This window comes from Bos taurus, chromosome 12, assembly GCF_002263795.3.
Source record: "Bos taurus isolate L1 Dominette 01449 registration number 42190680 breed Hereford chromosome 12, ARS-UCD2.0, whole genome shotgun sequence".
Lineage (NCBI taxonomy): Eukaryota > Metazoa > Chordata > Mammalia > Artiodactyla > Bovidae > Bos > Bos taurus.
Window position 1 is genome coordinate 13,452,399 of NC_037339.1, and position 24,836 is coordinate 13,477,234.

The window sequence follows — 24,836 nt, forward strand, 5'->3', positions numbered from 1 at the left end:
GATGGCTCAGCTCCCTGGAGGGCCACGTACACGTCATTCGTGGTCCCCAGCTGGAGGCATGCAGCCACAGCCACCCAGGGGAGGGTGGCGGGGATGGATCCACACACCGTTCCTTCCCGCTGAACTGCCAGGACAGACTGCACAAGCCTGTTAGCTCCTTCTAACTCCTCTCAGGACGGAGACTTGGTTTCATCTGTTTCACCAACAGTCTCCTACCCTACTCCTTCCTGAAACCTGAAACTCTCCAAGTGGGGGGCTCAGAGCTCACTCACCTCCCCACCCGATGGAGAAACCGGGATGGGTAATTCAGGGCCTTACACATCTCACGACTCCAAAAGTAACTGAAGTGGAATACAGAAGAGTGAATGGGACCAAGGAAAATTGAGGATGGGGACTCCCTTCCTTCGTCTCTAGCTGACTACTTGGTGGTCTCCGCAGCAATCACAATAGCTTTCTGAGCTCTCACAATGTTAACAGACGCTGGACCACACACTCACTCACTCCATCTCCCCCATCAGCTTCTGATGTGGGTGCTGTTCTTATTACTCCGCTTTACAGATGAGAAAAAATGAGGCACATGGATGTTACAGAACTTGTCTGATTTCACAGAGAAAGTACCATCAACAGCCTTCAAACCCAGGTCAGGCTCCAGAGTCTCTGCTCCCAGTCACTGGGCTATTCTGCCAGCCCAATGGGTTTAGTTCTGAACAGATTATTTTAAAAGAACCCCCAATTCTCTCTTTTTTTTTTTTACCAGTCTCCCATACTTTCTCTGCCTCCTTCAGAAAATCCATTTGCTACTTTTGTAAGCAAGATAAAAGGGGAGATATTTCAAAAGTCTGTTATCAGAAGCTTCTTTAAAGACGTGACTTCTGGTTTGTAAGGACATGGTGTGGAACCTCGCTCCAGCAGATTCTTGGTCCAGGATCACTTCCAGCCCCTCCCCAACAATCCCCCAGTTCCAAAGCCAGATCAAGGTCAGCCTCTCAGGTCACAGTTCCACCATGAAGAGGTGACAGATGTGAACAGAGTTGCTCTGAAAACCCACTGAGCTCTCTCCTCAAATAACCACCATCAAATTACGTCAACAGTGGTTTAATAGTTGAGTGTTTTACGGCATTCTTCTTTGTAAAACTGATGATGTATATAGTACACACTGAAAGACTAATCAAATAGAACATGCAATTAACCAGAAAATTCCCTACCTCAAACCATCAGGGATCAACTAGTCAATGAGCATTCACTGCATATGCACTCTGTGCCGGAGCCTGTCTGGGCCTCTTGGATCACAAAACAAGGAGACAGAGTATGTCTCTCCTCTCAAAGAGCTTGACATACAACAGATACCTACAAGTGTGAAAGGAATGTACTCAAAGGAAGAGAGAAGAGGCTAATGCCTGACATGTATGCTATGTGCTAAGTCGCTCAGTTGTGTCTGACTCTTTGCAAACCCACGGACTGTAGCCCACCAGGCTCCTCTGTCCATGGGATTCTCTAGGCAAGAATACTGGAGTGGGTTGCCATGCCCTCCTTCAGGGGATCTTCCCCACCTAGGGACTGAACCCACGTCTCTTACATCTCCTGTATTGGCAGGTGGGTTCTATACCACCAGTGCCACCTGGGAAGCCCACTGTAGGCACTCAAAAAATACTGGTTGGATAAATACATGAGCGACCAACTTAGTGTCAGGGTGTATGACAGGGGAATCCATTCTACAGGAATTCAGAGGAGAGAAAGGAAGAAGCAGATGGGAATAATAAAGGAGGGCTTTGAAGGCTGAAAGCCCATGAACTGGTGAAGGGCGTCTCAGTCAGGAACAAGAGCTGAAGCAAAACCCAGAGATGGGAAGGCAGACTACTCCGGGCAGGAAGCAGAGAAGCTTGACCAAAAGTGCAAGAGTCCGTCTGGAAGCAGTGAGAGAAAGGTGAGCCGTGCTGCATGATGAGAGGGGATGGAGGCCAGCTGGACCGCTGGGCCAACGGGGCGGCCAGTTGAGCACTGCTGAAGGTGCCTGGCAGTGGAAGATGTGACGAAATTGGTGATTTAGGAAGATTGGTTTGGCAATGGTGCATGGAATGAACTGGAGGCTGAAGAGGATGAGTAAAGGAAATTTTATTTGCTGTATATGTATGTGCAAACCCCAGAAACTGCCAGTTTTACAGTTTTCAGGGACTGACTCATAAATCAGAAATGACCCAGGGTCCACCTTGGAGTATGGGCTGAGTGTGTGCATGTGTGCTAAGTCGCTTCAACCGTGTCTGACTCTGCAACCCTAGGGACTGTGGCCCCCAAGGCTCCTCTGTCCATGGGACTCTCCAGGCAAGAATACTGGAGTGGGTTGCCATGCCCTCCTCCAGGGGATCTTCCCGATCCAGGGATGGAACCTGTGACTCCTGCATTGCAGGCAGATTCTTTACTGCTGAGCCACCAGGGGAGCCCAGAGTACGAGCTGGTGGTTTTTTAAACATGGCGCGGCCCAACACTATACCGCCTCAGGTCCTGTCCACACCCTGACACACACCCTGACAACTCAGTTTACCAACCCTAGGGAAATGGTTACCAGGCATCATTTAAGAGAGGGATGTTGTAATAGGGCAAAATTAGAGAAAACGCAAATGACAGAAAAAGTGTTGGCGCTACAGAAGCACGTTACTACATTTAGTAGCATTCAAAGACACTTAAGTCATTTCCTTAGGAAGCTCCATTTGGCCCCTTCTCAGTTCAGAGTGGCATTTTTATTATCATAACTGATAGCAGGTGTTCGTGAAGAAATCGATTAGTATGCAGAGATGGAAATTACATTTTCCAAATGAATTGCCGAGTCTGCAAGATATGCTGAAATCTGGGTAGCAAAATGCAAGCAGCTATAAAGCATGTGCCAGCAACGTTATTTAAATAAATTGTCTGAACATAAATACATAGAGGGAAGTGCACCATCCATTATTTTAGGACTTCTCTTAGAATGGCACAGCTGACAGCTCTTACTCTTGGCTTGAGCTGAGTGACCACTGCTCCTGCCAAGTAGGATACAACGTCGTTAGCATTTCTGGAATAGGCATGTGATATCATCATATTAAAAAAGATGAAAAAAAAAATCCAGCAGGTGTAACTATCCACTCTCATCCCCCGCTCCCCTCCCCCCAAATCAATACCATAGCCAACCCCATCAACATTTATATAATTGGGGCATATAACTGATTTACATTCCTTATTAAGTGATTTCAAGCCTGATATCTGCAAAAAAAATCTTGGTTTCTCATGTGGCTGCAAAGTGGTTATTTTATAAAGGGTGAGAAATTGTCTATTGACTCCACTTAACTTCTGGCCACCTGTTTGTAAACATTTTTCAGCATCATGCTGCATGGATCCGCCCCTCAGATGAGGCTTCCTGGAAGAAGTTAGATTATGTTTCTTGGACCAGGGCTCCAAAGGAAACAAAAAATCCTAATCATTTCTAAGTTAATATCATTTCTCGGTATATTCAAAATGCAGAAACTTGAAAGGTCTACCTTTTCCTCTCTTTTTTTTCTAGGATACTGCATTAAACAGTTTTGAAAATGTATAATGAAGCTTCCAGGATAAAATTTACCCTTGAATTACATTCGATTACAATACAAATGGCAACAAACCTACCATTCAAATAAGCAGGATTAAAAATAAAATGACACTAGGCATCTTTTTGTAGGAATTCCTGTGGCTATGCACTGTGTTGCAACAAATAGAATATTGAACATGTGGATTACTGACTTTCAATAAAATTTAAAGAAAAAGAATACAGTGAGACACTTTAAATGTAAACTATTCTGAACATAACTGAATTTTGCTTTGGTGAGTTTAAGTGAAAGTTGCTCAGTCGTGTCTGATTCTTTGTGACCCCATGGACTACACAGTCCATGGAATTCTCCAGACCAGAATACTGGAGTGGGTAGCCGTTCTCTTCTCAAGGGTATCTTCCCAACCCAGGGATCGAACCCAGGTCTCCTGTGTTGCAGGCAGATTATTTACCATCTGAGCCACAAGGGAAGCCCAAGAACATTGGAGTGGGTATCCTATCCCTTCTCTAGCGGATCTGCCTGACCCAGAAATTGAACCCAGGTCTCCTGCGTTACAGGTGAATTTTTTACCAGCTGAGACACCAGGGAAAAGCACTGCTGTATCCAAGGGTGTCTCAGATCATCATTCATTCATTCACCAATCAGCTGTGTGAAGCCACATGCAGGGAGCTGTGACCTCCACGAGGGTAAAGCCAATGCAGGCATCAGCTTATCCTTGCTCAGGACCTTAGGAAAATTCTGTTACAGGGATTTTCTGGTTGGATCAAAACAGAAATAAAGACACTGGAAAAACCCTGTTAAACAAGATTAAATTCCATTTCAAAAATTAGCACTAGACTACTAAAATTAACCAAAGCGTATGAAAGTTGATCCAAAGATTGAATTGCATCACTGTAAACGAGGCTTAAAGGCATTACAGCACCTCCCTGCACCCTTGACTAGATCCTATACAAACCAGTATTCTTCATATTAATTATGGTCAGAGTGACCTCCTCTTCCGACTCCTCTATTACTTACTGTGTTTCCATGGGAACAGATAATGGCATGCTTAACTTCTTTAAGTAAATAATCTGGTGAAAGCCTTGAAATCTCTCTCTTAGCAGCCTGAGCCAGCCTCAGAAAAATAATTAGCACTCTATGGAAATATGTAAGTTATTTTGGGTTATGTCCCAGTAAGCTGACAGTATGTTAATATCTTTTTCCTGCTCAGGCAAGATGTAACTAAATAATCAAACACTATAACATATTGTTTCTAACAATATCTGGATTTCTTGAGAACTTGGTGTCACTGGGGGACTCTGTGTTTAATGTCCCTCCCTCCCCTCTGCCAGCTGTCCTCCTGGAATGGCAGGAGGACGCTACTGAGCTGTGCATCTCCTCCTCGTGTGCAAAGAGCATCGCTTCCAAGGATTTCATCAGCTGCAACCGATACAAGCACTTGTGCTAATAGGTCCAGAGCCCAGGATGACGGGATGGGTCTGAGACCTGGAAGATATGGCTGCCGTATTTGTTTGCCTTCCAGCTCCCACAGATCTGGGCACCTAGGGACCAGGCTCCGTCTGCCTCTCTGTGTCTGCTCTTCTTCTTGAAGGGCGCCTGGGGTGTCCAGTTGCTCTGCTGTGGCACAGATACCACGCTATGTCATGCTTTTCTCTGCTTGGTGAAGCTCATTCTTGAGGGGTGACCGGGCCAAGCACTGCCATCTGACTGGTTTTCACGGATGCAGCGTGAGGGGTGTGAGATGTGCCTTCTGCTCCATCCCTCATTCTCTTCTTGCTGCTGAAACAGGCCTGGGTCTCTGAATCACTGCATGGAGGAAAGGTGCCCAGGGACCAAGAATACCTGCTTTGGATTCTACTAGGCTCCAAAATCACTGTGGATGGTGATTGCATCCATGAAATTAAAAGACGCTTACTCCTTGGAAGGAAAGTTATGACCAACCTAGATAGCATATTCAAAAGCAGAGACATTACTTTGTCAACAAAGGTCTGTCTAGTCAAGGCTATGGTTTTTCCAGTGGTCGTGTATGGATGTTGAGAGTTGGATGGTGAAGAAAGCTGAGCACCGAAGAATTGATGCTTTTGAACTGTGATGTTGGAGAAGACTCTTGAGAGTCCCTTGGACTGCAAGAAGATCCAACCAGTCCATCCTAAAGAAGATCAGTCCTGGGTGTTCATTGGAAGGACTGATGCTGAAGCTGAAACTCCAATACTTTGGCCACCTCATGTGAAGAGTTGACTCATTGGAGAAGACCCTAATGCTGGGAATGACTGGGGGCAGAAGGGGACGACAGAGGATGAGATGGCTGGATGGCATCACCGACTCGATGGACATGAGTTTGAGTGAACTCCGGGAGTTGGTGATGGACAGGGAGGCCTGGTGTGCTGTGATTCATGGGGTGGCAAAGAGTCAGACATAACTGAGAGACTGAACTGAACCGTGCCCAAGAAACAAGCTCTTTTTTTCTTTGAAGTTTTGGGACTTAACTGTAGAGCAGCTGACACTATTCTACCCCAGTTTCCCAAACACTGGCTTGGATCAGAAACTCCCAGTAGGTGTGTTTAACACGTATTTCTTGGTCCTCCCCCCAGAGTTTCCAATGGGATTATGTCAAGGATGTGGCTTGAGAATCTGCATTCCTCCAAGTTTCCCGTGATGCTGATGTTGCTGGGGCTGAGACCACATTGGAGAGCAGCAGCTCAGACCACGGCTCCATCTACTCCTTGGCTTCTGAACTGCGGCTACAGTTAGCTTGTTTGGACAAATACTTCTGAGGGCACCACAGGCTCAGCCTGGCCTTCTGGTTTCATTCCTTGACCTTCTGAATGAGCCCCAGCCCCATGCTCTGCACCAGGGTAGGCAGTCCTGTCCCAGCCCTGTCCCCATGCCCCAGCTACCTCCTTATAAAAACAGGGAGATCTGAGGAGAAGATACAGTCACCACCACTTTCCTGTCCCTGGTTTTTTCACCAACAGTACCAGCAGGCATAGCAGTAGTAATGAAAACAGTAATAGCAGTAGTAATAGCTAAGGATGTTACATGCCTAAGCCGATGATTTACACAATCTCCTTCTGCCCTCGTGGAAACATGACATAGTAAATATGACTATTATTTCTTTTTTCCAGGAGATAGGACTAAATTTGAGAGACGTGGAGGTTACACAGCTGGCTGGAGGTGCAGGGTTTATCCTCGGCAGGGGGAACTCCAGCATCTGCACCTCCCAAAGTAACGCCACTGGGGTGGCCTCGCACAGCGAGTGCTGCAGCTTGAGAGCAAAAGGAAACCAGGGGCCCTGCTGCAGGGCCTGCTCTGTTCCTAACAGAGGCGAACACTGCTTTGCTGGCTCCGCTTGGTGACTGTTCCGCAGGAATGGGGCTCTGTTATGGAGGCAGAGGGGATGAGACTGTTTTAAAACAAACACCCACGGATCTTCTGCAGGAGTTGTTTGGGAATAAGCCATGTGGAAGTTAAACTAAGGATTCTAGAGTCTTGAGGCTTGACTTGATCCACTCGGCAGGGATCCTGTCTTCTGTGCTGTGTCCCTCTTCTATGAAACAGCAGCACTGAGGCTGCCAACCACTGAGCATCTGGGTTTTGGCCAGTTAGTGAGGTTCCCTGACTTGACCACAAGTGTATGGCTTTATTTCTGAGCCTCTGTTGTGTTCCATTGCGCTTTATGTCTGTTTTTGTGCCAGGCCATACTATTTGGATGACTGTAGCTTTGTAGTATAGCCTTAAGTGATGAGGTCTGATTCCTTAAGCTCCACTCTTCTCTCACAGAAAACTCTAATTTGAAAAGATACACGCACCCAATGTTCATAGCAGCACTACTTACAACAGCTAAGACATGGAAGCAACTTAAGTGTCCATCACAAATGAATGGATAAGGAAGATGTGGTATATACACACAATGCAATACTACTCCACCATAAAAAAGAAGGAAATATGGCCATTTGCAACAACATGCATGGACCTAGAGTTATCACAGTAAATTAAGTAAGCCAGAGACCACATCATAAGGTATCACTTATATATGGAATCTTAAAAAAAGTAAGCTTATTTACAAAATAGACTCACAGACATAGAAAAGCTATGGTTACCAAAGGGGAGATGGTGAGAGATAAATTACGAGTTTAGGATTAAAACATGTACACCAATATACAGAAAATAGATAACTAACAAGGACCTACTGTATAGCTCAAAGAACAATATTCACTATCTTGTAATAACCTATAATGGAAAAGAATCTAAAAAAGAATACACACAGACACACACACGCTTGTGTGTGTGCTAAGTCGCTTCAGTCGTGTCTGACTCTTTGCTACCCTATGGACCACAGCCTGCCAGGCTCCTCTGTCCATGGGATTCTCCAGGCAAGAATACTGGAATGGGTTGCCATGCCCTTCTCCCATATATATATGTATGTATATATAACTGAATCACTTTTTGCACACCTGAAACTAGCACAACATGGTAAACCAACTGTATTTCAATACAATTTTTTTTTAAATAAAAGGCTCTATGAAGACAGCCAGGTCCAAGGGCTCAGGCTGCTCTTGCGGTCCTGAAGGACGTTCCAGTGCACACCGTACCCATTTGAACGCCCCTATGCTGTGCCTTTCTAAGTGTCTTCAGCTGAAGGAAGGTGGTAGAAACCCCTCTTCCCACAGATTCCCCTGGTCTGAATGGGCTCAGAAAGGTCCAGGACAAGGACCAGATGGCCCTCAGATGACAGGACAAAGCCCTGGCTCCTCGGGCTGGTGTCACGGCATGCCTCCCAGCATCCTGGCACAGGGCTGGGGAGCATCAGACGCCTGCCTCGCAGCTAGTCTCCTGCTAGACAGCCTCTCCTGCTCCCAACAAACTAAAATCGATCTGTTTTCCAGCAACACCTGTATCGCCACCGAAGCAGCAATCTTCTTCCAACTGCCGGCGGAAATTCCTTCTGTTACAGTTTTTCAGGATTATTATCATTACAACTTAGCATTGACATAACATTTTCTGTTTGCAGCGTCTGTGCATTAGCGGTGATTAGGGAGAGCTCACCAGAAGCACAATGCAGTGTCTATTTCCATCTTTGTGTGAGGTCAGTGGAATAAGGGTAATTTGAAGAGTGCAGGTAAGCTGGATCCTGTTATTATAATGGCTTGTGCGAGTCTGCAGGCACACCTGGCAGCAGGTGACTCGGGAAAAGAAAAAAACAATCTTCCAAGACCCTGTTCACGGAGCTCCTCCTAAGGACATGATCTGCTGGTGGCCGTGACTACGCTGTGCCCCTGGGTCACTGACGCTGCTGAGAACTGACCTCACACCTTACTGCTTTTCCATCAACGTTACTATATCTGATACCCCCCCACCCCCAACTCTCCCATTCACTGTCTTGGAGGGAAGTAAGTGAAAGAAAGAGGCACGCCTGTTTCTTCTACGAGCAGGGAGCAGGGTGAGTCTGCCATTTAAAAGGGTCCTCGGGGAGGCATAGAGTCCAGCAAAGCTCAGCTCCTCACCTGCGCTAGGTGAGCACACCTGCCTGACCTCGGGGGCTCAGTGCCCAGCGATGGGGACATGAGACAGGCATGGATGGGCCTGGGGGTCCCTCACCCGCTCTCCCCTCCCCATGCTGTGGTGGTCGGACGGAGGGAGAGGCTGGGAAAGGAGGGCTGCTGGGGGGCGGGTTGGACCTTGAAGGCAGGCTCAGGCTGCCAAAGGCTGCAGGACTCGGGAGCGGGCCGCCGCCGTGAGGATCACGTTCACCGTGGACCCAAGGAGCCGGTGCTGGCGACAGGGCGAGATGGACGTGGGGAGGGGAGGAGGTTGGGCTGCCAAGGGCCCCGTCTGCAGTCACTACAGCGGACACGTCAAGAGCGGCATTTCCACCAACTCTCCCTTTTAAAATCGGACTTCAGTTTGCTTTTCCACTTTCGGTCTCTATTTCGATTTCCAAGACACACAGCTACCTTTTTACCACCCCCCAACTCTGAAAGCTTTAAGGTTTCTTTTTTAAGGCCGTCAGACTTAAGACCGATATCCGTCCCAGAAGGACGCAGGTTTTCGGGAACAAGGGCCCCACCCTGGCCATGCCCTCGTCTCCTAGGCACCCGGGGACGGTGCTCCGCCCTCGCTCGCAGCTGGTCTCTCCAGAGAGAACAGCTTCAAACAGCAAGCCTTTCCCTGAAGGCATTCACTGCTCTCCCTTCCTGCCTCGCTCTCCTCCCGACCCGCAGATTTCTTTCCCTTTTAACCAACAGTGACTTCCAATTTTCTTCAAGAAACCTTTCCCTGAAGGAGTGATGTTTTTCTACTTGTTCTAACCCCCTGCACATACACACGCGCGCACACACATACACACACTCTTTCTATATGGATGGTTTCTACCACACAAGACACACCCCACTCTGAAATGTGGAGGTCAGCCCACGTGAAGCGTGTGCTCAGTCCTAGACACCATCCTTCACAAGGAACAGTGGCCTTTTCCACAAAAAGGTTATTAAAACACCAAATACCTGGGGTAACACAGATGAGCTAAAAAGAAAGCCTCTGGCTCCCCTCAGGTTTTGTGCGGAGCATAAACCCAGTCTGAGGAACAGGAACCGAGGCTGCTGGGAAGCGGTGGGCAGCAAATCCCCTCCACACGAGCCTCGTCACCAATGCTGAGACCGGCTGAAGCCCACATGTTGTGTCTGGCACCGGGGCAAGAGACTACCGCCTTCTCTAGACACATAACCAAGGTGGAATGACACTGGCACCCCTGTGCCACTAAGTCGTGTCTGACTCTGTGCGATCCCATGGACTGTAGCCCGCCAGCCTCCTCCATCCACGGATTCTCCAGGCAAGAATACTGGAGACGGTTGCAGTTTCCTTCTCCAGGGGATCTTCCTGACCCAGGGATTGAACCCGTGTCTTCCGTGCTGCAGGCAGATTCTCTACCGCTGAGCCACCAGGGGAGCACAGAATGACCTGTCGCCCAGCCAGCAGTCCAAGTTCGCTCCACACACAGCCGCCGCCTGTCCTACCTTAGTGTCTCGTAAAACGGAGTTCCTGGACCCACCCCAGCCCCCTCGGAATCTGAGCTTCTGACACGGGGTCTGAGGTTGTGCATTTCAGCAAGCTTTGAGGGTGACTCTAATGCCAAAGTTTTAGGACCACTTCACTAGCCTTTAGGGACCAGATCCCTGGTTTCTCCATAACGTGCTTTCAGGCTTGTGCGTCTTTCATTATTTTTTGACACCTGCTTTCTCTCAGCCTTTTCCTAACGGCTTCTGTTACTGAAAGGAATTTTCCCCTCTCAGGCTTGTACTGTCCAGCATGGCTTTCCAGGATTTTCTGCCTTCTGTTCTGCCTTCTCACACTTCGCTCATCTATCTCCCTGCTCCTCTGAACGCTGCTTACTGCCCTTCCCGTGATGATATTGTGACTGAATGCTTTCATAAATCCTCCAGGCAGTGTCTCCAAAACACATTTCTCTGATCTACTAGATGTGGTTGTGTATTACTTTTTCTTGCGGGCATATTTCTGGAGAGATCACGGCTGCAGTGGGTTTGCAGCCTGCACTCAGGAGAGGCTGGGCTGCACCCTCGTGCTCGCCGGTGGGGCAGGGGCGGCACTAATCACCCTTGACCGAGGGCCCTTGGACCAGCCTCTCACTGGAGGAGTGGAGACCCTTCCTGCATGCGAGCTCTCCCCAGACCGGTCGGTAGGTCCTGCGAGGCCCTTCTCTTTGGCCAACGCCCAGACACCCCTGCTTTCTTCTCTCACCACCGATGGATGAGAGAACTGTCCCTGGCTATTCTCCCAGCATCAGAGAAGAGCAAGAACTCTGTCCTTGGCTCTCATCCCATCTTTCTGCATCAGGCTACTTTCATTTTTCCTCCCAGCTAGTCTTTTTTCCCAATTAACCGAGGGCTATTAGGGTGCATCGCACACAGCTATGGGGGAATCCTCCACCTGGATCATGCATGCCATACTTAAATAAACTACCTCCCTTTCTTCTCTCTTTGGTCCTTTATTGTTGCCTATCTCAGTTGCTTCCTCTCGACTAAACATTTTTATCTTCTACTTCATTTTCATTCTCTTCTTCTTTTTAGTTGGGGTATAGTTGCTTTACAAAGTTGTGCTAGTTTCTGCTGTACAACCAAGTGACTCAGTTATACATTTACATATATCCCCCTCCCTCTTGGACCTCCCTACCTCCTACTCTTCATGCTACCCCTCTATGTCCCCACAGAGCCCTGAGTATAGCTCCCTGTTTGTTACCTTACAATCTCTTTTTTTTTTTTCTTACCTTCTTTTCCACCTATAATTGACAGCCATCAATTCTCCTGTCACGGGCCAGTGGTTTCCAATCCGTTGTACATCAGACCTGCCTGAGGAGTACTGTAATAACAGATGTACCTGGGCATTAACCTCTGGGCACTGGTGTTGTGCAAAGCTTCCCAGGTCTTCCCGCTCACAGCCAGGGCTGGGAACCGCTCATTTCACTTTCTGTGATTGTTCAGCGGTATCTGTTCTCCACCTTGTCACGGTACCACTTGCAAAATGCCTTGGAAACCCTTAGTTGGTTATTTCTTACAAAGTTGAGGAAACCCTCTTAGGATGAACCTTATATTACTGCTGAGAATGCTGAGGCTTGGAGAAGGGACATCACTGGCTGAGCCACACTGGACACAACTCAAAACTTCCTCTGGGGGCCTCTTACCTTGTCTGGTTCAAAGTTATTTCTGAACTCTGTGGTGAATCCAACATCTCTCTTCCAGCAACACCAATTCTCACTCATGTGGGCCACTTTCTCAGAGCTTTTCTAATGGTTTGACCACCCAGGTGAGGTGGTCTTCAAAAGAGCATCAGCGTGAGGTTGGCATCCCTCAATCAGGCCCAGAAAATGGGAAGGAAATATGAGAAGCAGCCTCTAAAACACTTATCTTCAGGGACTTCCCTGGTGGTCCAGTGGTTAGGACTCTGTGCTTCCACTGCAGCAGGTTCGATCCCTCATCGGGGAACGAAGATCCCACATTCCACGAGGTGTGGCCAAACAAACAAAAAACTTATTTCCAAAACTCATGTTCTCTCCTCCAGCCAGACGGCTTCAGCTGGACACCTCTTTCCATTACTTCTTTTCATCCCTAGAGCTTGAGTGTGACGAAATTCTGCTTTAACAACCTCGGCATTCATCTTCTTTGAGTCCTTGGGCAGGGAAAAGTGCGTGTATTTCATAAACTGACTGGATGGCTAAATTATAGCATATTTTTCCCTGAGAGAGAGTTGTTAGGATATTAAAACCCACTATATATCGAGTATGATCATGCTTCTCACATCCCCACAAATAGCAGTTCTTGCTTTGCTTATTAAAATGATGTTTCTGATGGGGATAATTTTTCAGGTAGCAATGTTTTATTCTTACTGGTGACGCCTTAGGATCCCTCTGCAAGTGCTGAAGCCCCAGTTCAGCACAATTAATCAGACGCTAAATGCTTTAAAACAGCACTGCCCCTTTTTCTAATTGAGAAGTAGCGCTGTTTGGGCAAGTTGAGAAGGTGACCTTGATTGAATTAGAAAGGTCAGGGACAGAACAGACTTCAAGCTCATATTCAATGATTTTAAAGAAATGACTTCCCTCCAATTAAGCAGGAATTAGCATGAAATATTTTGTTTCTGAAAGGTGAAAAGAATTCCCCCGAGAAAGCAGTTCTCTGCTTACTAGCTTTTTATTGAACTCGGGAGAGAAGGTGGTTTTATATCAAGTGCTTTGTTAACATGGTGTTGATGGCCTGGCATCAATTACACTATTCCTTTGGAGCCTAAATGTTATATAGAATGGGCAAAATGTCCAATCTAAGTTTTGATTTCTATTTCAAAAGCTCAAGGACCTAACAACTTTCTCTTACTACCAAAGGAAAAAAAAAAGCTCTATTTTTCCATTTGCAATCATCTCAACCTAGTTCCAGGAGAAAAATGGTTTCAAACATTACCTGACATATTTCTTTGTTGTTTTCCCTTTTAGCTCCATCCGTCACCTTGCCAAGTCTCCCATCTTTTAATGACCTGAAAGAACACACCCGTCTTCCTGCTCTAAACAGTAACATGCATATGTCTCTGCATAATTCTGGAAGAGGCTCCCACAGAGAAGTGAGGAGGACAGGACACAGGTGGTGATTCAGGGACCACCGAGTGCATCTGAGCGGCAGCGGTTCTAAGAGGACGCTGGGTGGGCTGTTCTACATCCCAGCGTCTGCCCTTGTCAACCTCAAAGAGTCGTGCAGACACAGATTATACAATATGCAAGAGTGAGGCAAAAGAGAGAAGGGGATTTACAGCTATATGCGTTATGAGACTTGGGGGCAATTAGTCAACCTCTATTAGACCTCAGGGTTCTCATCTGAAAAACACGGTCAGTACTGTAAGGATCAAACAGATAACATTTTTTTTTTTTTTTTTGGTCTAAGCTGAAAAAATATCCTTCAACACGATTAAAAAATTAGTTGAATTGGTTCTTCCTAGTTTTTATTTCCAATCCATTTGGTTAACAAATTCTTGTCCATTGACTATGTACCCTGCAAGGTGCTGGCCATTCCGGGAGGTTAAAAGATCCTGACCTAGTCCTGAAGGAGTAGATGGGTGGAAAGTCTTCCATCTCACCATTATTTACTTAAACAAACAAAAAAACAAACAAAAACCAGGCAAACTTTCTCCAGGATGACAGAATTCAGCTGAATAGATTTACCCTTCTTTTCAGATCCTCGCAGCATTCACGGCTCTGCCTGTGAGAGTTTATCTGTTAGTCTTGGCTTTGACTTCTGAGGGTGTGGAGAGCAGGTGCAGGATGGACCTATGATCCAGTGTTATTCCAAGGAAAGGAGATCTCTGGTAGCTACTGGGATTTTTCAGAGTAGGAAAACAACACGCTCAGTTCAAAGACTGTCTCAAACAGTCTTACAAGACTTTGCTACTTTTCCTCCTTAATACGGCACCGCAAGACATGATATCATGGTCCCATATGCGTTGCAAGTAAGAGTTCACTAAATATTTGTTTTATCATTGCTTTGTATTATGGCATTGCTTAAGACAATTTCATGGAAACAAAGGGCTGAGGATAGAGAAATGGCTAGCTTTAACAACTTTCAGATTATATAACTAGAAGAAAAGTCTAGAATGGCAAGTGGAGACATTTCTTAAACAACTGACTGGTAAATCACTAAAGAAAAGAACAACAAAATTCTGTGAAGCAATTATCCTTCAATTAAAAAAAAGAATTAAATCTCTTATCCTGCTTCCAAGAGATTTGCTAAACTCGTATTACCACTTAAGTTTTGCCTAAAAACTTGTAATTACAAAAAATCACTAATACAAACTTGCAGAATTTATTCAGCATTCCAGCTACTTATTGTTGGGGGTAAAAACTACATTTTTGTCATTATAATTTTGGATATAGGGTAAGAAAGGAAAGGACATAATACTTCTAAGATCTCTTTACAATCAAAACATGCCCGAGTCTGTGTATCTCAATAAGATTACTACTGTAGATGCTCTCCTTCAGACATATATTTTCCAGATTGATTGAGGGGTACATCTCATAAAGAAGAAGCCTCAGGAGCAAGGAAGGAGGGGGAATGCTTCAACAGGTCTTGAAATTAGATGGGAAGACAATGAATGAGTTTCAGGTAGGCTCTCCCAGTCCCTGGGCATGCAGAGAAAACATGAGATGGGAAATCAAAGAACTAATACTGTAGCTCGGATCACTCTAGATCAATCATCACATCTGCGCTTGCATTTAGGGTAGTTCTATTTTCCTCTTTGGCTTTTTGGAGAGTCAGGGAATGGAACACTTGGGCTTCCATTGGAAGACAGTGTATCTATCTGGTTTATCAAAGGCATACATGACATGGCATGATTCCTCCCCCATGTACATACTTCAGTTCTTCACAGCATGTCTTCTTCTTGCTCAAAGCCACAGAACAGGCTGTTTTTGAGGAAATAAATATCACTCGACTTGAAAAGGGATTGTGCCAGTTTCCTGAATATTTTTAGAAGCTGGCATTTCTGCTGGCATGAGCTAGAGAACAGTTTGCTGCATGCACTGTGTGTGCTGAAGCTAACTTCTTTCTAGTCAGCAGAAAATCCCAAGAGTAATGGGAAGACCAAGAGAAAGCCGCAATGAGCTTGGTCAGGATGAGCACTTTCAGGTAACGAACATACCCCGTCTACCTCTACCTCCCAATGCCCTCATGGCGCCATGCACGAGGCAGGCACTCAATGTCCTTGGCGGATTTCACTGACTCTGTTGATACCACTCAAGGTGTCTGAGGGATATTCTGGAGCCTTTCCCCCTCTAACACGCACAGAGCGGTGCCACAGCAAGATCATCAACCTGGAAAGAAGGGAACTAGTACTGAGTTCAGGACCTTCTACTTACTATCTTGGGCAAATAACATAACTTCTCAACGTAGAGCTGCACACTCCTATCTGTGCAGAGGGGGGTATACAAAATGATTTCTCAGCATTTCTTCCACATCTGATGAAGAGACTCGTCATTGCCAATCTCCTTGTGATGAGGAGCTTCGCTGGTGGTCCAGCAGTAAGAAACCACCTTGCAGTGCAAAGGGGACCCTGATTCGATCCTTGGCCTGGGAAGACCCCAGACCCAAGCAACTAAGCCAGTGCACCACAACTACAGAGCCTGGGCTTCAGCTACTGATGCCCATGTGCCTAGAGCCCGTGCTCCACAACAAGAGAAGATCGCACACCGCAGAGAGAGAAAGCCCGTGCGCAGTAACGAAGACCAGCTCAGCCAAATAAATATTAAAAAAAAAAAAAATAGAACTTCACATGTCTGCCTAGATTTGAACTTGAATGATTTCTTAGATCTTTAGTTTAGTAGCTATGCAAATATGATCATACTCAGAATAGGAAACTGCAAGACAATATGGTCTAGGAAGCTGTAAAATACAGAAAATTAAATGTGATAATTCCGTTTGGGTTTTCCTGATAGTTCAGTTGGTAAAGAATCTGCCTGCAATGCAGGAGACCCCGGTTCGATTCCTGGGTCAGGAAGATCCACTGGAGAGGGGATAGGTTACCCACTCCAGTATTCTTGGGCTTTCCTTGTGACTCAGCTGATAAAGTATCTAACATGCAGTGCGGAAGACCTGGGTTTGATCCCTGGGTTGGGAAGATCCCCTGGAGAAGAGAAAGGCTACCCACTCCAGTATTCTGGCCTGGAGAATGCCATGGACTGTATAGTCCATGGAGTCGCAAAGAGTAGGACTGAGTGACTTTCACTTTTACTTTCCCTGTCCAGGGTGCCCAAGTATCATAAATAGCAGGTGGACTTTCTAAGAAAGGGAAGAGATAATTACTGCTACTCCTTTAAATTACTTTTCCATTAGTTCTATGGCGCTTAAATGTGTCTGCTGCTGCTGCTGCTGCTAAGTCGTTTCAGTCGTGTCCGACTCTGTGCGACCCCATAGACGGCAGCCCACCAGGCTCCCCCGTCCCTGGGATTCTCCAGGCAAGAACACTGGAGTGGGTTGCCATTTCCTTCTCCAATGCATCAAAGTGAAAAGTGAAAGTGAAGTTGCTCAGTCGTGTCCGACTCTTCGCAACCCCATGGACTGCAGCCTACCAGGCTCCTCCATCCATGGGATTCTCTAGGCAAAAGTACTGGAGTGGGGTGCCATTGCTGTCTCCGAATACGTGTCTACATACTCCCTATCCATAAATCTAACAACTTGGTGATTGCTCATAATGGACCTCACTTGTGCAGCATTGGATAAATGTAGATCTTTATTTTACGGCATATTCTCACCAGTTCACATGATTTTTTCTGAGTTATAATGTCTAGTGATTCATTTATTGATTTCTGTATATAACTAGGCATGAAATAGATTATTTACAAATTTGTCTAAAGAATTTCTCCATGTAAATTTTGTATGTGTACTTAGCCAAAGTGGGGAGGAACCCAGAGTTCTCCTCCTTTATTTTGACAATATTTGGATATATCCGGAGTACACATTAGATCTGGTTCCAGACACATGTTCCTCCCTGGCCCCTCTTTGGTCTTCTTTTGAATAACTAGTCTACATATAAAATGCATTCCTTTCTTCTCTTGTAACAATATATCAAGATCAATGAAAAAACACCAAAGTACTGCATAAGAGCACCGGATATCCTTCTTAATGCTCATAGCCTATTGACGTAACTGACTAAATCCTCTTTTGATGTTTTTTAAATAAAACTCAGTGAATAGAGATAGATTAATCTTAACTCTGATCATATGATGAAGTCTAATTTTGCTTTGTGTTTGGCCTTCTCGCAATAAAACAACTATGTAAGCAACTCTTTATGTAAACTTTTTTTGTTGTTCTCTTATTAAACCAGCAAAACCAGCAATGAAAGCAGCCTATGGGCAACACTGTTAAAAGTCAAGGTACACTCACTACATATCGCTGTCTTGAACAATGCAGTATAAAAGCACAGAATTAGGAAGAATTAGGAGGATTCCAATATACTGTTCACGAACAGTACATTAGGGCTAAGAAGCTGGTAGTAGCATATGTTTTAATATGGTCTGGTATCGATTCTTTTGGCCAATGTCCTGCTTTAACAGTGGTATAGTCACACTTGAAGATTTCAGATGGAAAGGTAGAGAAGAAAATCAATAGATGCTATCTTTCCACGACCAACCAGCTACATATCTGTATGGTTTTCCGCCATGCTCACATTTAAGGGACCTGAAAGACGCTATGGGGAAGGCTGGCCCAATTTTCAAGCTTTAATAACCTTAGGTATCTACTCTGACCACCTCAAAGACTACAGCTTTAAATCATAAAAGGTTCACAGGAAGGAGTCTATGACCCAGAAAGGATACACATGCATTTGCTCTATATTTTCTGTTTCATTAACATATAAAAAAAGCTTTAAAAAACTTCACTTGCCATACAAACTGATCTGACTGAAAACAAAATCATAGAGAATTGTTTCTGAGCTTTAAAAATATATACAAAGATGCTTATATAGTTAGGCTGTGCAGAAGAAACAGAATTAAAAACTAAAGTCTTTTGTTGCGTTATAATTAACACAGTTTTATCTTTTACTATTGGCAATAATTAGATTCTCAAAAATTAACAAGTATTATTTATATAAAAAATAATTTCATTTTTGAAGTGCTACAGCCTGCTGGAGGGCAATGGATTGATCTACTAAAAGCATTTTCTATAAGCACCAACTAGAAACATAGGTGGGCACTTGAAACATTACCTCAAGTTTGAAAAGAATAATTCTCATTTTGTAATCAGAAATTTCGACTTTTAGTTACAAACTAAGAGGAAAAATTAGGAATAAATGCTGCTAAAGAATTCTTTTTTACATTTAGAAGAGAAAAAGGAAAGAGTCACAAACTTACCCAGATTCTGTCATCTAAACTCGCATGAAAATACTCTGCTGTTTTTTTCCAGAAGTTGTGCAAACCCCAGTTAAATTCCAACAACACTGTGTTAATTTTGCTCAAATGCAAGCTGAAAACATATTTTAACATCCTGTCAGAATGAGATACTAAGAGTGTCGATAAAATGACACTAAAATAAATGTAAATTTAGATTGCTGTTACAAGTGGCTGCCTGGCTCTGGGAAGATGCTAGGTTGCTATAGTACTTTCCATAGCAACTTTGCATCTTATTACATAAATATTCCCTCAGTGTCCTTAGAGCCTGCTAAGAAAACAGGATTAAATCTACTCCCCAATGTAATGATCCCGCAATCAAACCTTATCAGAATGAAATGCCCAGAAAACACAATAAACTGTAATGTAGATCGCAGTGCTCCTGGCAGCTCAAAGGCATCTGAGTACCACAGGCGGGTCAGGGGCAGCTGTGCTGTGACCTCAAGCTGCCCACCGGTCACTTGTCTACACTCCCTCTGGGTCAAGGTCTCTGCACCTCTTCCTTCCTAAACATTGCTTGGTAAGTTCCCCATTTTTCTCCACTGCCTGCCATCTGTCCATCCGCCCAGGTGCTCTTCACCACACTCTGGGGGCTCCAGTCACCAGGCAGGAAGCCAGGGTTTCAGAGAGCAAATGCAGCGGGGCTAGAAGCACGTTCTGGGCGGTCACCCAGGAAACCAAGCAGAGAACCCGCTGGGCTCCAAGCTAGGATGGACCAGGCGGGGATGGCCAGAGACTCTCCGCCAGGGCTCGCCTGGGTTCTCTGGAGGGGCCACACAGCTAAGTGGCTGAAGCATTAGGGAAAAATCCATGGTCTCTGAGACACAGCACAGTTTCAGCAACATGAACTGATTCGACACGAAACACACGATTATGGAAAATTTGTGCATATATGAGAGCAATATTGGGAATACGGCATTGTTGTGTGCTACAGAAAAACAAGATTATAAAGGGATTTGGCTTAAAGAGAGTTGAAGCTCCAAATGTGAATTTACACAACAGATAAGCACGGTCTGGTGGGACAGGTGTGTTGCTGTGACAAACAACCCTCCACCACAGGGCTGGGACTTTCCGGGTGGCAGCAGTGGTAAAGAACCCACCTGCCAATGCAGGGGATACAAGAGATGTGGGTTTGACCCCTGGGTGAAGAAGATCCTCTGGAGGAGGGCATGGCAACCCACTCCAGTATTCTTGCCTGGAGAATCCCATGGACAGAGGAACCTGGAGGGCTACAGTCCACAGGGTCGCACAGAATTGGACACGACAGAAGCGACTTAGCACGCACGACGCACACCTCTTACATATAAAAGGTAAAGAATGATTTATACACTTTTCAGAAATACATCCATCATGAGATGAGAACTGCAGCTGCACGTGAAATCACCAGGGAACTGAAAAATCTGTCCCAAATAAACATCGATTTGATTTCCTTTGGCAAGATTAGCAAGATTAAAATACAAAGGAAGAAACAGAGGAAAAACCTGGACTGCTTGCAAATGAAGCTCCATGTCAAGAGATTAGGAGCGAAGCTGGCTGCTCAGCACACTTCTGAAGACTGATTTCCTCATCTTGAAGACATGTAATTGTAGCTGATCACATCTCCTTGTCTGGCCCTGGAGGTCCCAGAAGACATTCAGTTGTGGTAATAAAATGCTCATGTTTAACTCGGTGGCGACTGATGGACACACATCACCATTCTTATCTCTCTTTTGGGATACCATCGCATGTGAAAACAGGAAGTCTACAAACACCTTAGGTGAGCCTCTGGGGCTGGTGTCTAATCGGAATGCCTCTGTTGGGTCTCCTTCATGGCTCTCAAAAGCACTTCCTTCCAGGAAATAAACTGAATCAGAAAAATGAAGGCAGTCCTGGTGTTCAAAGAGATCAGGGATAGCCAGAGAGCTTTATGATTATTCATCTTTTAACCTGACTTCCGGCTGTATGTGAAACTTTAGACATACTGAATACTGATGACCCAATTATGAGTCCCTAACGTGACTCAGTTGTCAAAAATCCTTGTTTAACTTCTTATTGGAATTAAAAAGAAGTCTGTATCTATGCTGTGGTTGAGTCTCCATGGAAAATCGACAACCTGGACAACACTCTTCATAATTAAGAGTACTGGTCCCTACAAAGAACTTCGAGTTTAAATGAGGTGTAGTTAAAATCCAAGAGTGTCTGTACATTATGAAATGGTTTAAGGGTTGTGTATTAAGCAAGGGCTGTTTTAGTTTTACTTTTCTCAAATCTGTGTTCAACATATAATGTATACTCACCAAATACTGCGTGAGGTACACACACTGGAAGCGATGCTCATTTTGTTTTATATGGAATTTAAATTAACGGCTTAAAACATATTTGGCTTCAGGCACTGCATTTCTATTAACTTAAAAAAATGTTCATATTTCTCTTCAAAAAGTATCTTATAGCCTGGAGGGCAAGGTAGACTGTGTCTGAACTCTCCCCATACTCCTGGGTCCATAGTGCCTTGAACACAAGAAGGTGACTGACAGATGCTTGCTGATCATTAGGTTAACACTGAGTTTCAGCTCTCTGGTTCATAGCCTCTTCAGCATGTGGCACGGGAATTCCGGGTATGCAAAAGTTCTGAACGTTGCGGAGAAATCAACCATCCCTGTTTGAACACGCCACTTAATGCCTGACGTTGCAATTTAACCGGAGCAAGTGTTCTTAGGGCTACCATCCTCTGGTTGACTTACGGGACGGCACCATCCAAAACAGACAGGAAGAAGACTGAAGTCAACCAACGTTTATTGAGCACTTACTTGGTGAAAGGCCCAGGACCAGGTGTTGGAGGATGATTAAGATAAGACGCAAAGTTAACAGCCACTGAGTTACTGGTCATGTGCTAGCTGGATGGGCTTCCCAAGACGCACTGACTCACTGAACTCTCTCAACACTGATGCTGATCAGGTTCTGCCAAAGGAGGCCTTACGCTTTAGGACAGACTTCCTCACTCCTTCCCTTCCTTCCAGTGCACTCCTGCGCCCCCTCCACTGGTGATCTGGAGGGAGGAAGGAGAAAGGGGGAGGGAGAAGCAAACCGGGGAGAGGGAGGGAGAGGGAGTGGGCGGGAGAGAGGGAGGGAAGTAGGAATAGACTTGGCTTCAAAAGTTTGGCTTGATTGCAGCAGGAGGCAGACTGTGCAACAATACATTTGAATTTTTATCAGAAATTATCTTCAGGGGTTTTGGAGCAGGATGCCAGTCTTCCTGAACGAACGCTTTTGATTCGTCTGTCTTGATTTTCAAATGTATTAACAAAACTCATTTTCATTTTCATTAGCATTTCAGTTTGGCTCCGGCAACCCCCTTTCCCCTCTTTAAGAGTCACCTGCTGAGCCTCAGTGACCAGCCTGCCCAGAGTGATCTGGAAGGGACAGCTGGTCTGGGCAAACTCTGGCCAAAGACACTCTGTAAATTACCAGGAGCGGTCAACAGCCAAAGTACAAGGAAGCACTCTTCTTGATCAGAAGAGCAGAGATGGCCTGAAAAACTGTGATTAAAGGAAAAGATTAAACTCAAGGTATCATAGAAATCCTTCCTTTTCTGAAAACCAAAGTCCATTCTCTCCCCATCAGAAATAAAACCTGTGGAGGTTGGGTTTTTGTTCTGGGACAGCAGGGCTGGTAGGAGGCTCCCAGGAGGGGATTCCTCCCTGGCATTTCTAAGAATTTCTGGGTCAGCTGCTGCCAGAAAGGTCTGAGGCAAAATCTCAAGATTTCAGAGAAGAGGAAGGGCCAGAGGATTCCTTGGAGCAGGGAACCCCAACCTCTGGGATCTGATGCCTGATGACCTGAGGTGGAGCTGATGTCATAATAATAGAAATAAAGTGCACAATACATGCAATGTGCTTGAATCATCCTGAAACGGTACGCCCACCCCTCAGTCCATGGAAAAATTCTCTTCCATGAATCCAGCCTCTGGTGTCAAAAAGGTCGGGAATCACTGCAAAAGATGCAGAAGCTTACTTCTATCATGAGTCTGGCAATTTCCCTTCAGTGCAGTAAAGTGCTGTCTTCAGAGGCCTGCTAAGAGGTGACTAGACATGCAAATTTGTACCTAAAAAAAAAAAATGAGTGGCTTGTTACCTAAAGAGATGCCTCTGAAAGACCCGTTTCCCTCAGGCTGCGGCTCAGGCAGCTGGACCTGACCCACTTTCAGTAGTTCACAGGGATCTTTTGTCTGAGGCTTGGCCAAAGATCAAGGGGATTCCTGCTCTCAGGCTGTGCCCCCGGAATAGGCAGGGCTGAGAGAACCACTACCTGCCTTTTGGCAGGGTCTTGAGGGCCCGGTGGAACAAGGATGGCTTTTCCTTCCATCTCATCAGTCTTGCACTTTCCCCATAAACCACAGGCCACGTTCTCTGGTCCATCTCGTCTGGAAAAGCACAAGAAAGACTCTGAACTCCTCAGGGCCTGGCATTTGCTCTCTGGTTCTTTCATCTCTGCTCTTGGCACCTGGTGTGGATCATGTACTGGTTGAGTTCATTAATTCTGCTGACCAAAGGAACAAGCCTAGAGAACATTCTGCAAGTTCAGGTCCTATTTCAGGCTCTTATGAGGTGCCTGGGGGAAAAAAGTCATAGCAGTCTGGGAAGGGCTCTTCGGTCAAACCTCCTGGGAGCATCTTTGTGGTCCTGACTGAGAAGAGAGGTCCTTGGTATCTTGTGGATTCTTCCTGAGCAGAGATTGCAGGTCATTCTATAGGAACATGCTTACTACCACAGTCTGTAAGATTTTTCTCTGTGGCTTATTATTATTCTTGTCTGCTCCCGAGTAGGCTATGAAATTATACATATTTCTTACTTGAGACATTGGTAGGTTGTTTAAAAAGAAATGTCACCACCACTCAAATAGGAAAAAAAAACTTACAGTTTCAATCAGAATTCCTGATTGAGCCTAGTCTTTTCTTCTCTACCTACCTTATAAGGTTGTTAAGGATCCGAGTTTTGTGCAAACTTGCCCCACATCTAGAAACTTCAAAAATGATGAAAGCCTTTTTTGAGAAAAAAAAATTACTAATTTATTGGAAGAGCTTGTTGAATTTAAGAAAAATCACACCCAAACTCACTCTCTTCTTCTGATATATGAAAGTGTGCAGAATAGAAATGCTGTGCAGAAGGTGCTTTCCTCACATAAGCAAATCCAAACCCAATAATCGAGCAGTCCTGAGAAACGTGACATCAGTTTAATAAGAGACATTACATGTGTCACATAAGTGTTTGGTTCATTTTCCAGACAAAAGATATATGGCTTCAAAACACAGCGCTGTGGTGCCTGCTTTTACGCTAGGCTTTAAAAGATTTAAATGAATGGAATTTGAGGATGAAAGGGAAATTTTCTAAGGCCTGGCTCTCAAACTTGAGCCTGCATTGGGATTCCCCACAGGCTTTTTTAAATCACAGATTTTTGGATCTCACAACCCTCCTCTTCCATCCCCTGGAGTTTCTGACTCAGTAAGTCCTGAGTAAGACCCAAGAAGTTAACATTTTGAATAAGGTCCTAGGTGATGCTAATATTGCTGGACTGGGGAACAATGTTTTCAAGAACCACTGCTCTAAGGAAACGAAACTCCCCTCTGTATACTTCTGTGCAGGAGCTTTTTCTTGTGATCATCATATGCTTCAGGTATTCTCTCCTAAAGCACTGCAGAAACAGAGTGTTCTGACAGCTTAAAATTTTTTTTTAATTAATTAGTTTAAAAAATAGAAGTATAGTTGATTTACATTGCCATGCCACTCTCTGCTGTGATTCAGTTATACACACACATTCTTTTCCACTATGTACCCCAGGAGACTGGACTTATTATAGTTGCCTGTGCTGTGCAGTAGGAC

General features: G+C 45.2%; 1 protein-coding gene across 15 annotated transcripts in view; it reads right to left on the minus strand.

Annotated features, from left to right (window-relative positions):
* The window catches only part of ENOX1 (ecto-NOX disulfide-thiol exchanger 1), a 680,015-nt gene that overhangs the window by 113,411 nt on the left and 541,768 nt on the right, over positions 1 to 24,836 (minus strand). The gene's annotated exons all lie outside the window — the stretch shown is intronic.